The sequence below is a fragment of the Nyctereutes procyonoides genome, unplaced genomic scaffold, assembly GCF_905146905.1.
Source record: "Nyctereutes procyonoides isolate TBG_1078 unplaced genomic scaffold, NYPRO_anot_genome, whole genome shotgun sequence".
Lineage (NCBI taxonomy): Eukaryota > Metazoa > Chordata > Mammalia > Carnivora > Canidae > Nyctereutes > Nyctereutes procyonoides.
The window spans coordinates 49,915,087-49,931,506 of record NW_026575051.1 but is presented as its reverse complement, the minus strand read 5'-3'; the positions used below and the strand labels follow the sequence as shown (position 1 = coordinate 49,931,506).

Below are 16,420 nucleotides of genomic sequence, written 5' to 3'. Positions count from 1 at the left end.
GAATTGTAAATACCTATAAATTCAGAAAAGTGATTTTTTTCATCTTTTCAAAGCCCTCCAATTCTTTTTTTTTTAAGATTTTATTTATTTATTCATGACAGACACACACACACACACAGAGAGAGAGAGAGAGAGAGAGAGAGAGAGAGAGAGAGAGAGGCAGAGGGAGAAGCAGGCTCCATGCAGGGAGCCTGACATGGGACTCGATCCCAGGTCCCCAGGATCAGGCGCTGGGCTGAAGGCGGCGCTAAACCGCTGGGCCACCAGGGCTGCCCTTAAAGCCCTCAAATTCTGTTCAAAGTTACTGATTTTCAAGTCTATGCACATAGATGTTTTATAAAAATTAAATTTAAAAAAAGCAATGCTGGGATCCCTGGGTGGCGCAGCGGTTTGGCGCCTGCCTTTGGCCCGGGGCGCGATCCTGGAGACCCGGGATTGAATCCCACGTCGGGCTCCCGGTGCATGGAGCCTGCTTCTCCCTCTGCCTGTGTCTCTGCCTCTCTCTCTCTCTGTGACTATCATAAATAAATAAAAATTAAAAAAAAAAAGCAATGCTTACTATTCTCTTAATAAAAATTGCAACTAAAAATTAATTCAATTACATTTGATAGCAAGATGTTAATAGTCCAAATGTTTTATAATATGTAACATTATCTAAGATGGCAGAGGAGTAGGAGACCTTAGTTTTGTCTCGTGCCAGGAATTCAGCTAGATAGCTGTCAAATCTTTCTAACCACTGGTGAACTCAACCAGAGATCTAAGAAAAAAATTACTGCAATTCTACAAATAGAAAAGCGACCACTTTCTGCAAGGTAGGAGATGCGGAGAAGTAAATCCAAGGTGACATATCAGAAAACAAATCCCAAGCAGAAGGAGCCTCTGTAAACTGGCCACTGGGAAGTGATACAGAAGCAGAGCACAAAATCTCCAGTGAAGGATGTCTCTGCCTGAAAGGCACTTAGGTGGCGAAGTGCAGCAGAATCCTAGGTGGTCTCAGGATCCATGGGGTCACAGAAAGAACAGGGGTGCCGGAGTGTGGTGGAGTCCCCAAGCCAGGAAGCCAGCTGCAATCAGTGCGCCCAAGGAGTGGGCTTTCAGCTTGGTGTTGCTATAAACCACAAATCAAGGCAGTCAGGTGACAGCTCTCCAAGCAGGGGCTCAGCAAGCGTAGAACCGCAGCAAGACCCCTCTTCCTCCCCAGGGAGGAGCGGCAGAAGAATATGCTGCAGGAGTCTGCAGAGTTTGGAGACTCAAAACAAGTCACTGCCTGAGATGGAAATGCTCCTCACAGGCTAGGTGAGCATGGACTGACTGAGGACAAAGACCAGGAAGCAAGGAAGAGGGGAGTGATTGACTGCTTTTCCCTGAGGGCACACTGAGGAGGGGGAATCTGAGCTTTCAGCTCTGGTTTTGGAGATTGAGAGGCTGACATTTTCACTCTCATCCTGTAAAGCTGCAGGGAAATCCTCACAAAATAAAAGCCACCTAGAGCAAACTGGAGCAGATTATGTAGCCTGGCCCCCTGCCAAGGGCAGTGCAATTCCACCCTGGGGTGAGGACACATGAGAATCAGCATAACAGGCCCTTTCCCCAGCAGTCCAGCAAGAACATCCACTAAGACCAAGTTTACCAATGACACAGAACTGCAAAACTCAAGTGTTAGAGGAAAATAGTATATTGAATTCATGTTCTTTTTCTCATAATTCTTTAGTCTTTCACTTTAATTTTTTCTCTTTCCTTTTCAATTTATTTTATCAACTCTTAAAAATCTTTTTCAATTTTCATTTTTACAGTTACATTCTATCCTTTCATTGTATTTAATTTTATTTTATATATAAATTTTACTTTTTTTGCAATTTTGGGATGCAATTAACAAACTGACCAAAATTCACCCAGAATCTGGTGTATTGCTCTGTTCCCTTCACCTGTCTGATTACATTCTTTCTTTTTTTAGAAGACTTAAATTTTTTATCTTTACAGTTACATTATCTCCTTTCATTTTTAATTTTATTTTTGTATATATATAAGTTTTCTTTCTTTATAATTTCTTCTAACAGATAAAGGTATGCCCAGGATATAGTGTATTGATTGCTCTGTTCTGTTCACTTATTTATATTCTTTCTTTTCTTTTCTTTCTTATTTATCTTTTAATTTTCATTTTTATAGTTACATTCTATTCTCTCATTGTATTTAATGTTATTTTATACCCATATAAGTTTTTATTCCTTTACAATTTTCAGATCTAATTTTCTTTAAAAAAAAAAAAAAAAGAACTTATTTATTTATTCATGAGAGACACAGAGACAGAGGCAGAGATACCAGAGGGAGAAGCAGGCTCCCTGCAGGGAGCCCTATGTGGGACTCAATCCCAGGACCCTGGGAAAACAACCTGAGACCTGAACCAAAGGCAGACACTCAAATACTGAGTCACTCTGGTGCCCCTGGGATCTAATTTTCTAACGAACAAACCAAAATACACACAGGAGCCAGTGAATTGCTCTGTTCTGTTCATCTGTCTGATTATATTCTCTCTCTCTCTCTGTTTTTTTTTCCTGGTTTTGAGTCTCTTCTGATTTGCTTAGTATATGTTTCTCTGGGGTTATTGTTGCCATTTTATTGTTTTGTTCTTTCATATACCTATTCTTCTCTGGACAGAATAACAAGATGGAAAAACTCACATCAAAAAAAGGGTACAAGAGGCAGTATTGACAGCCAGGGACCTAATCAGTATGGATATAAGTAAAATGTTGAAACTAGAGTTCAAATAATGATTATAAAGATATTAGCTGGGCTTGAAAAAAGCACAGAAGACACTAGAGAATCCCTTTCTGGAGAAATAAAATGTAATCAAATCAAAATAAAAAAAGGCTACTGATGAGATGCAATAAAAAATGGAGGCTCTGCTAGGATAAATGAGGCAGAAGAGAGAATTAGTGATATAGGAGACAAAATGATGGGGAATAAAGAAGTTGAGAAAAAAGATAACTACTGGCTCATGAGGGGAGAATTCAAGAGAGAAGTGATACCATAAAGCAAAACAATATTAGAATAATTTGGGATCCCAGAAGAAGAGGAAAGATTGGGGGGTGGGGTTCAGAAGGTATTTTGGAGCAAATTATAGCTGAAAATTTTCCTAATCTGGGGAAGGAAACAGGCACTCAAGTTCAAGAGGCACAGAGAACCCCCTTCAAAATCAATAAAAACAGGTCTACACCTTGACATATTATTGTGAAGCTTGCAAATCTCAGAGACAAAAAGAAAACCCTAAATCAGCTTGAGACAAAAGATCCATAACCTACAAGAGTAGAAACATTAGACTGGCAGCAGACCTATCCACAGAGACATGGCAGGCCAGAAATGAATGGCATGATATAGTCAGGGTGTTAATGAGAAAAATATGCAGCCAAGAATACTTCATGCAGTAAAGCTATCATTCAAAATAAAAGGAGAGATAAAAAATCTTCCAGGACAAAGAGAAACTAACAGAATTTGTGTTCACTAAAACAGCCCCATAAGAAATATTAAAGGAGGTCCTTTAAGCAAAGAGAGAGTACAAAAGTAACATAGACCAGAAAGGAAGGAAAAGAAATAATATAGAGAAACAGTGACTTTACAGGTAATACAAAATACTAAATTCATATCTTTCAGTAGTTACTCTGATGTAAATGGGCTAAATGCTCCAATCAAAAGATATAGGGTATCAGAAAGGATAAAAAAGCAATATCCATCAATATGCTGTCTGCAAGAGATTCACTTTACAACCAAAGACACCTTCAAAGTGAATGTAAAAGGGTGGAAAACTATTTATCATGCTAATAGACATCAAAGAAACCTTAGGTAGAAATCCTTATATCAAACAAATTAGATTTTAAACCAAAGACTGTAATAAGAGATGAGGAAGGACACTGTATCATAATTAAAGGGTCTATCCAACAAGAAGATCTAACAATTGTAAATATTTATGCCCCTAATGTGGGAGTAGCCAATTATATAAACCAATTAGTAACAAAATTAAAGAAATACATTGATAAAAATACAATAATAGCAGGAGACTTTAACATTCCATTCACTGCAATGGTCAGATCATCTACACAGAAGATCAACAAAGAAACAAGGGCTTTGAATGACACATTGGACCAGATGGACTTCACAGATATATTCAGAGCATTTTATCCTAAAGCAACAAAATACATATTCTTCTCGAGTGCACACAGAACATTCTCCAGAATAGATCACATACCAGGTCACAAATCAGGTCACAATCACTACCAAAAGACTGAGATCATGCCCTGCATATTTTCAAACCACAATGCATTGAAGCTTGAATGCAATCACAAGAGGAAACTTGGAAAGAACTCAAATACATGGAGGTTAAAGAGTATCCTACTAAAGAATGAATGGGTCAACCAAGAAATTAAAGAAGAATTTTTTAAAATTCATGGAAACAAATTAAAACCAAAATGCAACTATTCAAAACCTTTGGGAATGCATCTAAGAAGGGTCCTAAGAAGGAAGTATTTAACAATATAAAACCTTTCTCAAAAAAACAAGAAAGTCCTGAAATATACAACCTAACCTTACACCTAAAGGAGCTGGAGAAAGAACAGAAAAAAAAGCCTAAACCCAGGAGGAGAGGAGAATTAACAAGATTAGAGCAGAAATCAGTGAAATAGAAGCCAAAAGAACAGAAGAATAGATCAACAAAACTAAGAACTGCCTCATTGAAAGAATTAATAAGATCGATAAACCCCTGGCCAGACCTATCAAAAAGAAAAGAGAAAGGACCCAACTAAATAAAATTATGAATGAGATAGGAGAGATCACAACCAACACAACAGAAATACAACTAATTATAAGAACATATTATCAGCAATACATGTCAAAAACAGGAAATCTGGAAGAAATGGATGCATTCCTAGAAATGTATAAACTACCAAAACTGAAACAGAAAGAAATAGGAAACCTGAACAGACCATAACCAGCAAGGAAATTGAAGCAGTAAACAAAAATCTCCCAACAAACAAGAGTCCAGGACCAGATGGCCTCCTAGTGGAATTCTACCAAACATTTAAGGAAGAATTAACACCTATTCTTCTGAAGCTGTTTCAAACAATAGAAGTGGAAGGAAAACTTCCAAACTTATTCTATGAGTTCAGCCTTACTTTGATCTCAAAACCAGGCAGAGACCCCACCAAAAAGGAGAATTATAGACCAATATCCCTGATAAACATGGATGCAAAAATTCCCACCTAAATACTAGCCAATAGAACCCAACAGCACATTAAAAGGATTATTCACCATAACCAAGTGGGATTTGTTCCTGGACTGCAAGGGTAGGTAGTTCAAAATCTGCAAATCAATCAATGTGGTACACCATATTAATAAAAGAAAAGAGGGCAACCCTGGTGGTGCAGCTGTTAAGCGCCACCTGCAGCCCAGGGCATGATCCTGGAGACCGTGGATCAAGTCCCATGTCAGGCTCTCTGCATGAAGCCTGCTTCTCCCTCTGCCTATGTCTCTGCCTCTCATTCTCTCTCTGTGTTTCTATGAATAAATAAAATCTTAAAAAAAATAAAAAATAATAAAAGAAAAGACAAGAACTATATGATCTCAATAGATGCAGAAAAATCATTTGACAAAGTACAGCATCCTTTATTGATTAAAACTCTTTCAGTGTAGGGACAGAGGGAACCTCAATATCATAAAAGGTATATACAAAAAGCCCACAACAACTATCATTCTCAATTGGGAAGAACTGAGAGCTTTTCCCTTAAGGTCAGGACCATGACAGGGATGTCCACTCTCACCACTGCTATTCAGCATAGGACTAGAAGTCCTAGCCTCAGCAATCAGACGACAAAAAGAAATAAAAGGCATCCAAATAGGCAAAGAAGAATTCAAACTCTCATTCTTCACAAATGACATGATACTCTATGTGGAAAACCCAAGACTCCACCCCAAAATTGCTAGAACCATACAGGAACTCAGCAAAGTGGCAGGATATAAAATATAAAATCAATTGATATATAAAATCAATCAAAAACACACAAATCAGTTGCATTTCTATACACTAGCAATAAGAGAAGAAAGAGAAATTAAGAAGTTGATCCCATTTACAATGCACCAAAAATCCTAAGATACCTAGGGATAAACCTAACCAAAGAGGCAAAGGATCTGTACTCAGAAAACTATAGAACACTCATAAAAGAAATTAAGGCAGACACAAAGAAATGGAAAAACCTTCCATGTTCATGTACTGGAAGAACAAATATTGTTAAAATGTCTATGCTACCTACAGCAATCTATACATTCAATGAAATCCCTATCAAAATACCATCAACTTTTTTCACAGAGCTGGAACAAATAATCTTAAAATGTGTATGGAACCAGAAAAGAACCAGAAAAGAACCCGAATAGCCAAAGGAAAACCAAAGCTGGGGGTAGGGTATCACAATTCTGGACTTCAAGCTCTATTATAAAGCTGTAATCATGAAGACAGTATGGTACTGGCACAAAAACAGACACATAAATCAATAAAACAGAATAGAGAATCCAGAAATGGACCCTCAACTCTATGGTCAACTAATCTTCAACAAAGCAGAAAAGAATATCCTAATGGAAAAAAGACAGTCTCTTCAACAAATGGTTTTGGGAAAATTGGACAGTCACATGCAGAAAAATGAAACTAGACAATCTCCTCACACCATACACAAAAATGGACTCAAAATGGATGAAAGACCTAAATGTGAGACAGAAATCCATCAAAATCCTAGAGAAGAACACAGGCAGCAACCTCTTTGATCTTGGCTACAGCAACATCTTGCTAGACAGTTGTCTCCAAAGGCAAGGGAAACAGACAAAAATGAACTATTGGGACTTCATCAAGATGAAAAGCTTTTGCACACCAAAGAAACAGTCAACAAAACTAAAAGGCAACTTACAGAATGGGAGAAGATATTTGCAAATGTCTTATCAGTTAAAGGCTAGTATCCAAAGTCCATAAAGAACTTAACAGGGGATCCCTGGATGGCTCAGAAGTTTAGCCCCTGTCTTCAGCCAAGGGCGTGATCCTGGGTCCCAGGATAGGGTCTCACATGGAGCTCCTGCATGGAGCCTGCTTCTTCCTCTGCCTGTGTCTCTCCCTCTGTGTGTCTCTCATGAATAAATACATGAAATCTTTAAAAAAAAACTTAACAAACTCAACACCCAAAGAATAAATAATTCAATCAAGAAATGAGCAGAAGACATGAATAGACATTTCCCCAAAGAAGACATACAGATAGCCAACAGACACATAAAAAAAAAAAATGCTCAATATCACTTGGCATCAGGAAAATACAAAGGAAACCACAATGAGATACTACCTTATACTGGTGAGAGTGGCTAAATTAACAAGTCAGGAAACAGATGTTGGCAAGGGTGTGGAGAAAGGGGAATGCTCTTACACTGTTGGTGGGAATGGAAGCTTAGTGCAGCCACTCTGGAAAACAGAGTGGAGGTTCCTCAGGGATTTGAAAATAGAGCTACCCTCCAACCTAGCAACTGCACTACTGGGTATTTACCACAAAGATACAAAGTGGTGATCTGAAGGGGTATCTGAACCCCAATGGTTATAGCAGCAATGTCCACAAGAGTCAAACTATGATAAAAGCCCAGATGTCTATCAACAGATGAATGGATAAAGAAAATTAAATACAACTCAGCCAACAAAAAAAGAAATCTGCATTTGCAATGATGTGGCTGGAACTAGAGAGTATTATGCTGAGTGAAATAAGTGAATCAGATTAAGATAATTATCATATGATCCCACCAATATGTGGAATCTAAGAAACAAAACAGAGGATAATAGGGGAAGGGAGGGAAAAATACATCAAAACAAAATCAGAGAGGGAGACAAACTATAAGAGACTCTTAATAATAGGAAACAAACTAAGGGTTGCTGAATAGGGGAGGGATGGGGTAACTGGGCGATGGACATTAAGGAGGGCACGTAATATAATGAGCATTGGATATTATATAAGACTGATTAATCACTGAACTCTACATCTGAAACTAATAATACATAATATGTTAATTAACTACATTTAAATTTAAAAATATGTAACATTTTTATGTCAGATTGATTAGCAAAGTTAACAGTACCTGATTGCTCTAGTGTGCACAAGCAGTACAGCTAGTCCTTATCTTAATCATGAGACTATGTCCTAACTCATCAAGGAAAGTCTTTTGTTTATAAATGTTGTCACCTGTGGACAGTTAGTTTAGTTGATTAGAGCACAGCTCCAATGAAACCAAGGTTAAGAATCCCTTCTTTTATGATTATTAGCCAGATAGCTTCTCTTAGTTCTAAGACATAAGAATCATAGCCATGGTCTCAAATTTATACAGTGGTTCAAAACAAGGAATAGGTAAACACTTAAACATTTTTACTATTGCCTTCATTTAAGTAAATATGTTAGTTTTAACTATGAACTATTTCAAAAATATAGAAAAGTACAGATAATACAGTTGACCCTTGAAACATGCAGGGATTAAAAGTAGCAACCCCTGCACAGTCAAAAATCCATGTATAACTTTTTATTCCCCCAAAGCTTAACTACTTTAGCCTACTTCTGACCAGAAGCCTTATGGATAACATAAATAGATAATTAACACATATTTTGCATGCATATGCATTATATACTGTATCTTACAATAAAGTAAGCTAGAGAAAAGAAATGTTATTAAAATCATAAGGAAGAGAAAATACACACTTTTAGTGCTGTACTATATTTATTGAAAAAAATCTGCATAAAGGTGGACCCACACAGTTCAAAACTGTGCTGTTCAAGGGTCAACTGTTTAACAAAACAAAATCACCCTTCCCTCCAATTTAACAAATGTTGATATTTGGCAATATTTGCCTCAGATATTTATAAATAAAATGTAGCAGATACAAATAAATAAAGATACAAATAAGGTGTTAGACATACCATTCCTTAACTCCCTAGGATAATGACAAATACTGACATGTACCCTTCCAGTCTATTTTTTTTATTTTAAGTATTCTATTAAATCCTGTTTATTCACCTCCTTATTCTTGAACAATTACCTTGCTTCCATTTTTTTTTAATTTATTTATTTATGATAGTCACAGATTGAGAGAGAGAGAGAGAAAGAGGCAGAGACATAGGCAGAGGGAGAAGCAGGCTCCATGCACCGGGAACTGGACGTGGGATTCGATCCCGAGTCTCCAGGATCGCGCCCTGGTCCAAAGGCAGGTGCTAAACCGCTGCGCCACCCAGGGATCCCCGCTTCCATTTTTTTTCTAATACAACAAGGCTGCACTGACACTTTTGAGAATGCCTCTTCATTTGAGAATTGAACCACAATATGTAACTTAAAAGTAGAATTGCTATCTTGTAGTGTATAAACATTATCAAGACCATAGACCTTATTAACATTCTCTCCAAAGTAAATGCACCAAACACAGCCATTACAGTACATTGAGCTCCACAGAGACAGTGTCAGGGCAAATGAGAGCCAGATAGGCACTGGGTGACTCTGTGCCTCCCAGAGAAAAATAATTAAACATGTGCAGAGGAGATCCGAAGAAGCTTAGAGGCAAAATGTCATTATGTGCATTCTTTGTGCAAACTTGCCAGGAGGGAAACAAGCACCCAGATGCTTCCGTCAATTTCTCAGAGTTTTCTAAGAAATGCTCAGAGAGGTGGGAAACCATGTCTGCTAAAGAGAAAGGAAAATTTGAAGATATGGCAAAGGTGAACAAGAAGAGAAAGAGAAAACTTAAATCCTTCCTAAAGGGGAAACAAAAAAGTTGTTCAAGGATCCCAGTGTACCCGAGGCCTCCTTCAGCCTTTTACTTGTTTTGTTCTGAGTATCACTCAAAAATTAGAGAACACCTTGGCCTATCCATTGGTGATATTGCAAAGAAATTGGGAAAGATGTGGAATAACACTGCTGCAGATGATAAGCAGCCTTATAAAAAGGCTGCTCAGCTGAAGGAAAAATATGAAAAGGATATTGTCGCATATCGAGCTAAAGGAAAGCTTGATGTGATTAAAAAAAAGGGAGCTGTCAACACTGAAAAAAAGCAAGAAGAAGGAAGAGGAGGAAGATGAGGAAAATGAAGTTGATGATGAATAAGTTGGTTCTAGTAGTTTTTTTTAAATCTATAAAGCATTTAATCTCCTTACACAACTCACTCCTTTTAAAGAAAAAGAAAATTGAAATGTAAAAACAAAACAAAATAGCTTCACCAACAGTTTTTTAAAATTCTTATGTTCTGGTATTATTGCCAAAATATCATATGATCAGAGTCCTTAAATTTTAGCAATCTACTTGTTATGAAATGTCCCATTTCCTTTTAAATTTCATCACTCGTAATGATCAGTGAGACTTTGCAACTTTTTATATATCTATTGGTCTTAAATTTTTCTTCTGTTAATTGACTCCACATCCTTCATCACTCTCTATTGAAGTATTTCCCTTTTATTGGTTTTAGGGTTTTACTTAACATCTATTTTGTTTATCAATATTTTATTGGTGGGGGATCCCTGGGTGGCGCAGTGGTTTGGCGCCGGCCTTTGGCCCAGGGCGCGATCCTGGAGACCCGGGATCGAATCCCACGTCGGGCTCCCGGTGCATGGAGCCTGCTTCTCCCTCTGCCTGTGTCTCTGCCTCTCTCTCTCTCTCTCTGTGACTATCCTAAGTAAATAAAAAATTTAAAAAATAAAATAAAAAAAAATATTTTACTGGTGGTTGCTTGGATTACAAATCTTTTCATCCAGTATGGGGCTTATTTTTTTTTTTATGGGCTTTTTTTGTACAGATCTTTTTTTATTTTAAATAGCTAAAGTTATCAATCTTTTTAAGCTTTGTGCTTCTCAATCTCGTGGAAGAGTTCTTTTCCAAACTTCCAATATCATAGTTATTTTTGTTAGTTTTTTTTACATTTTTCACTTTGTCTTTGTTTTTAATCCATTTAGGATTTATTTTTGTGTATGGTGGGAGGCAGGCTTACAAATTAATTTTTCGCATATGAATAGTCAATTGTCTCACCATCATCTATTATATTATCTTTCAGCAATGACTTGAAAGCCACTGCTCCCATACGTTAATTTTTCATTTACACACATGGCTGTTTCTAGGCTCTCTGTTCTTTTTACACTGATATATTTGTGTATCCTTCTGCCAGTACAACACGTTTTAATTACTGTATCTTTATAATAATTCTTAATAAATGAGATTGTAAATTAATTCTCTTTAATCTTCTTCAGTGTTTTCCTTTAGTTATTCTTGGCCCTATATTCATCCATATAAATGTTTGAAACAACTTCACAAGTTCTGAGAAAATTTAAGATTTAAGTTGAACTAGCTTTGCTTTAGTAGATTATTTTGGCAAGAATCAAAATCTTAAAAAATTGAGACTTCGGAACACTCTCTTAACCCACTGCACACTCTGCCTTCAGGTTCACCTGAGTAATATCTTTCAGGAAACTGTTATGGTTGTCCTGGACTGGGCTGAAAAGGCAGCCATGAAAATGACTAGGAGAGAGATTTCAGAATAAGATTTGACACTTCGTAGATCAATTAAATATAATAGTTACCCCAGGATAATCTCAACTTCAAATGTTCTATCCTATGACCCATAAGGACATTTTCATTTTACAGAAATAAGTTCAGAAAATAAGGCCCTTCTAAACCTAAGGTATAGATAAAAGTCAAAAACAAATCCTAAGAGTAGCATAGAACAAACTCTAGCATTCATCTAATATGATTTTACATAAGATTTGTAGCCAATAATTAAGTTTATATGGAACAATTACACAGATACACATACACATACATGTATACGCCTTCCAGCACAATATTCTTAGGTCTCAGTTTGTTTTTACATATGCCATAAATATTAACTGAAACAGGACATGTGCACATTATATAAATGTGGACTCTTGTTCAAGTTGTTCTTTGCTTAGCTTTTCTCAGCCTGTTTTTGGCTTCTAGTGTCAAAAGATCAATATACAATAATAAAAGCATTTGAGATGATGTCTAATTAGAGTTTGTTTATACTCTAGACATCCTCTCAATCACTTTTATTATTGTATATTGATCTTTTGACAGTAAAAGAAAGAACTCAAGACATTACCTCTCCCAAGGTATCCACATCTTAATCCCCAGAATTTGTGAATATATTATGTTACATGGCAAGGGGGAATTAAGGTTCCAGATGGAATTAAGATTGTTAATCATCTACCTTGAGATGGGGAGATTATTCTGAACTATTCAGGCGAGCTCAATGTAATTACAAGGGTCCTTATAAGTAAAAGAGGGAGAGTCAGTCAGAGTGTTACAATGTGAGAAAGACAAGTTCTCCCCTGGAGCCTCTAAAAAGGAACATGCCTTGCATATACCTTGATTTTAGTCTGAGACTCATTTTAAATTTCTGACCTCCAGATCTATAGATAATAAATATGTTGTTATAGCCACTAACTTTGTAGTCATTTGAAATAGCAACCATAGGAAACTAACATATCCAGCCCCATCATCTGAATCAAAGGAAATTTTGGATTTAAAATCCTGAAATTGGGACGCCTGGGTGGCTCAGTGGTTGCGTGCCTGCCTTCAGTCCAGGGCATGATCTTGGGGTCCTGAGGTCCAGTCCTACATCAGGCTCCCTGCATGGAGTCTGCTTCTCCCTCTGCCTATGTCTCTGCCTCTCTCTGTGTGCCTCTCATGAATAAATAAATAAAATCTTTAAATAAATAAATACATAAATAAATAAATAAATAAATAAATAAATAAATAAATAAAATCCTGAAATCCCTGTTCAAATATTCAGAAGAATGAATTAATTAAGCTTTCTTATTGGACCATACATCCAGAGTCTGCTCACATTCTAAGGCCTCCTCTTTGAATTTTCTTGTGTCTGTATGCAAATTGATCCCCAGGTCTAAACCCTGCACCTTCACATTCAGATTTGCTATTTTAAGATAATAATGTCTTATTCACTCATTCAATTATTCAGTCAACAAACATTTATACCTCTAGCTGTACCTCAGATGCCAGTATCTAATTCATGCCCCACAGAAGTTTCAACTTAATATGTACAAAACCAAATTTCTCATTTTCCTACCCAATCGACAGCTTCCAGGGTCTTCTTCACTTCAGTTGATGGAAAGTCCATTCTTCTACTTGCTCAGGCCAAAATGCTTGGAGTCATTCTTGACTCCCCTCTTTCCCTCACACTTCCCATCCAATCTATCAGCACTGCCTACTGTGCATTCAAAATGTGTACACTACTCACTACGTCATGATCATCACCAATTCCCATCTATTCCTGTCTCACTTGGGATAACAGAAGTCCGACTCCTTCTTCTGCTGCCCACTGTCATTTCTATGATGTTCTGCAGTACTCACTCAGTTCTAGGAACACCAGCCTCTTTCTTGTCCCTGGACAAGTTACACTGCTGCCTCAGGGACACTGCCTCCTGCTCCTTCTACATGACTCATTTCCTCAGTGAAGCCCTTCTTGCCTATATTATGTAAAAAAGTAACCCATTTACCCCCTCAACCCTTGTCCTGCTATTTCATATGTAACTTAACCTGTTTTATTTTTCTCCATAGTACTCATTACTCCCTAATAGATTATATATTTCCTTGTTGATTGTCCAATTCCCCTCAACACTACTAAAAAATAAGCTCCACAAAAATAGAAACTATTTTTTCACTGCTTTACCCTTGGTACCTAGAATTGTACCACATAACAGGCACACACACAAATATTTTTTTAATAAATAAATGAATTGATCATTTATTTATTAAAATCCACCAATATTGAGCTGCTGCTATATAAATATAACTGTTTCAGGTCCTAGGGATATGAAGATGAATGAAACATAATATTTGATTGAGGAATTCACAGTCTAGAGAAGCACAGTTCAACAGAACTTTCTGTGATGATGCACTGTTCAATATAGCAGCCACTAGCAAATGTGGCTACTGAGCACCTGAAATGTGGCTACTGTGACTGAGGAAATGAATTTTTATTGTATTTTATTTTAATTACTTTAAACTTAAAAGGTCACATGTACCTGGTGGCTACCATATCAGATAATACAGGTGTAGAAGAGATAGATATATTAACTTATAATACTGGTAAGAATGCAATGTAATTAGTGTTACAGTAGAGATGTGCAATAAAATGCTGTCTGAACTCAGAGAAGAGAGCCACTGATTCTGCCTGAGTTTAGTTCCGCCAATAGACACTCCAAGAGCACTTAGTGATTTTCTCTCATATTTGGCATTGTTGTAATTCTTATTTAGTTATAATTATTTACTTGATGTCAATCTTCTTTACTAAGGTAGGAGAGCTAGAGCTGTGACCATCCTTAGCTACTGACAGAATTCTTTGCACATAGTAAGTAAACAATAAGTATTAGTTTTACTGACAAGATAGTTATGGGAGCAAGATGGTTATAGGAGCCTTCTTGAGGGGGTGACATTTGAGTTGGATCTTAAAGTATGAGTAGGAGTTTACTAGGCTAGAGCCAAAATAAAGTAGAAAGGATGGTAGGCAGGGAAAACAACATGTTCAAAGGCTGATAAACACTGGAGTTCCAGCACTTTCATTAGTGTAACAGGTAGTTCAGTGTAAAGAGGGATGCATACGTAAAGACAGATGTACTCACTTCTTACAGCTTGACAGTTCAAGTTAACAACTTTGTAAGTAAGAAAATCCAAAATCCAGTATGAAATTAAGAGTTGGACAATTGTTTAGTGAACTGTTACAAATTAGACTTCTTCAAATCTTTAGCCAATAATAGCCCAGTAATAAGTATAGACTAAAAATTCTCTAACTTTAACTTTTTCATGATCTAGAATATTAAGCTATTTCAGTTTATGAGGACCTTAGAGATTATTTAACTGAAGCCTTCTTTAGTGAGATGAGGAAATTAAGACTCAGAACACAGTTAATTAATGCAGAGGTGGGACCATAATCCAGATGTTTTAGCTTCCAATCTGGAGTCATTACCAACACATGGCAATTACACAATTACATTTCATCTTCTCACTCTGACACAAAGCAAGATACTGGTCCCACAATATGTCCATTAATAATCTCTGATCACTTTTTTAAACATACAAGGAAAAGACTAAGTCATAAGTTCTATGTATGAGAACTATCAGGGCTGCCCAATACAAACAAATAACCATTTTACGTCTCAAGAAATAGTAACAAACTTTGAAAGAGTTATTTTAGGAGTGCAGTGTGAAATGAATTACTATTTTTGGAAGCACAATAGGGTGAAAGTTCTGTGCAATATGTTAAAATGAAAATTGTACTACAAGTCTGGTTTCCCATCCTGAATCAGCCATTCTCTAGCTGGGTTACCTAGAACAACTTGTTCAACCCCTAGAGCCCTTATTTCTTAATTTCTAAAATGTGGGTGTTTGATTTCCAATGTCCTTTCCAACTCTGGTTTTCATGTGATTTTGCTGAGTTGGAAAGAGAAAAAAAAGCAGCAGAATAAATTCCCACTTGGACACAGTTTCATTTATGCTGTTTCTCTGCAGACAAATCAACAATCTTAACAATATTTGATATCATTGATATTTCTGTCAATCTATAAATCTATCAGACTATACATAAGTCACATGCTCCAAAACAGGCACCAATATTACATCCTTTTCATTATTCTGCACTTGATATATGATCCAGAAATGCTGTTGACTCTGCTGTCCCAGAAACTTACCCACTAAGTACCAACACTCCAATGTTCAAGATTCATTCTGAGTTTTCTGGGAGCTTTCCTTTGCAAGATATGATGTCTTTATTACCAAGCTACCACCAATTTTTTACATTAAAAATATACTGACTTCCCCAGGTACAGGTTGAATAGAGGATATGCTTTGTTAATCTCTGTCTTATCTTCCTTTAACATCTCTGAAGGTCCTGGAAAACAACAATGCCTAATTTATAACAAATAAGAAAAAAGAATAGTTTATTGTTATAGAAGCAGTTTTGCCTTACTACATGATAGGCATATATGTGGGTCTCCAAACAGAATCACCCCAGTTTTACCTTTGTTTCTACCCCTGCAATAGGAAATTTATTTATTTTTCATTTCAGTTTCATCTTTCATGCACAAATACAGGTGCATGACTAATTTTGACTAATTTCTTTTAACACACATGATGTTGATCCCCACTTTCTTGAGCTCTCTTAGATATATACCTAAGCATTCACAGTGTGTCTCTTAGAATATGAGAATAATATCCTGCAAGCACAATTAAGAACAGATGGTTAAAAACTTTAAGGTAGTATTTGCATAAAAAGATCATCTTACTTCGACACTGTAGAGTTTTATATTACTTTTAATTGCTTTCCCTGAAAAGAATACCTCCTCCCTTAACCAAA

At 36.6% G+C, this 16,420-nt stretch overlaps 1 pseudogene; it reads left to right on the top strand.

The window, feature by feature from the left end:
- The first annotated feature begins 9,572 nt into the window (after window positions 1–9,572).
- Window positions 9,573–10,146, top strand: LOC129512990 (high mobility group protein B1-like; annotated as a pseudogene).
- Window positions 10,147–16,420: the final 6,274 nt, after the last annotated feature.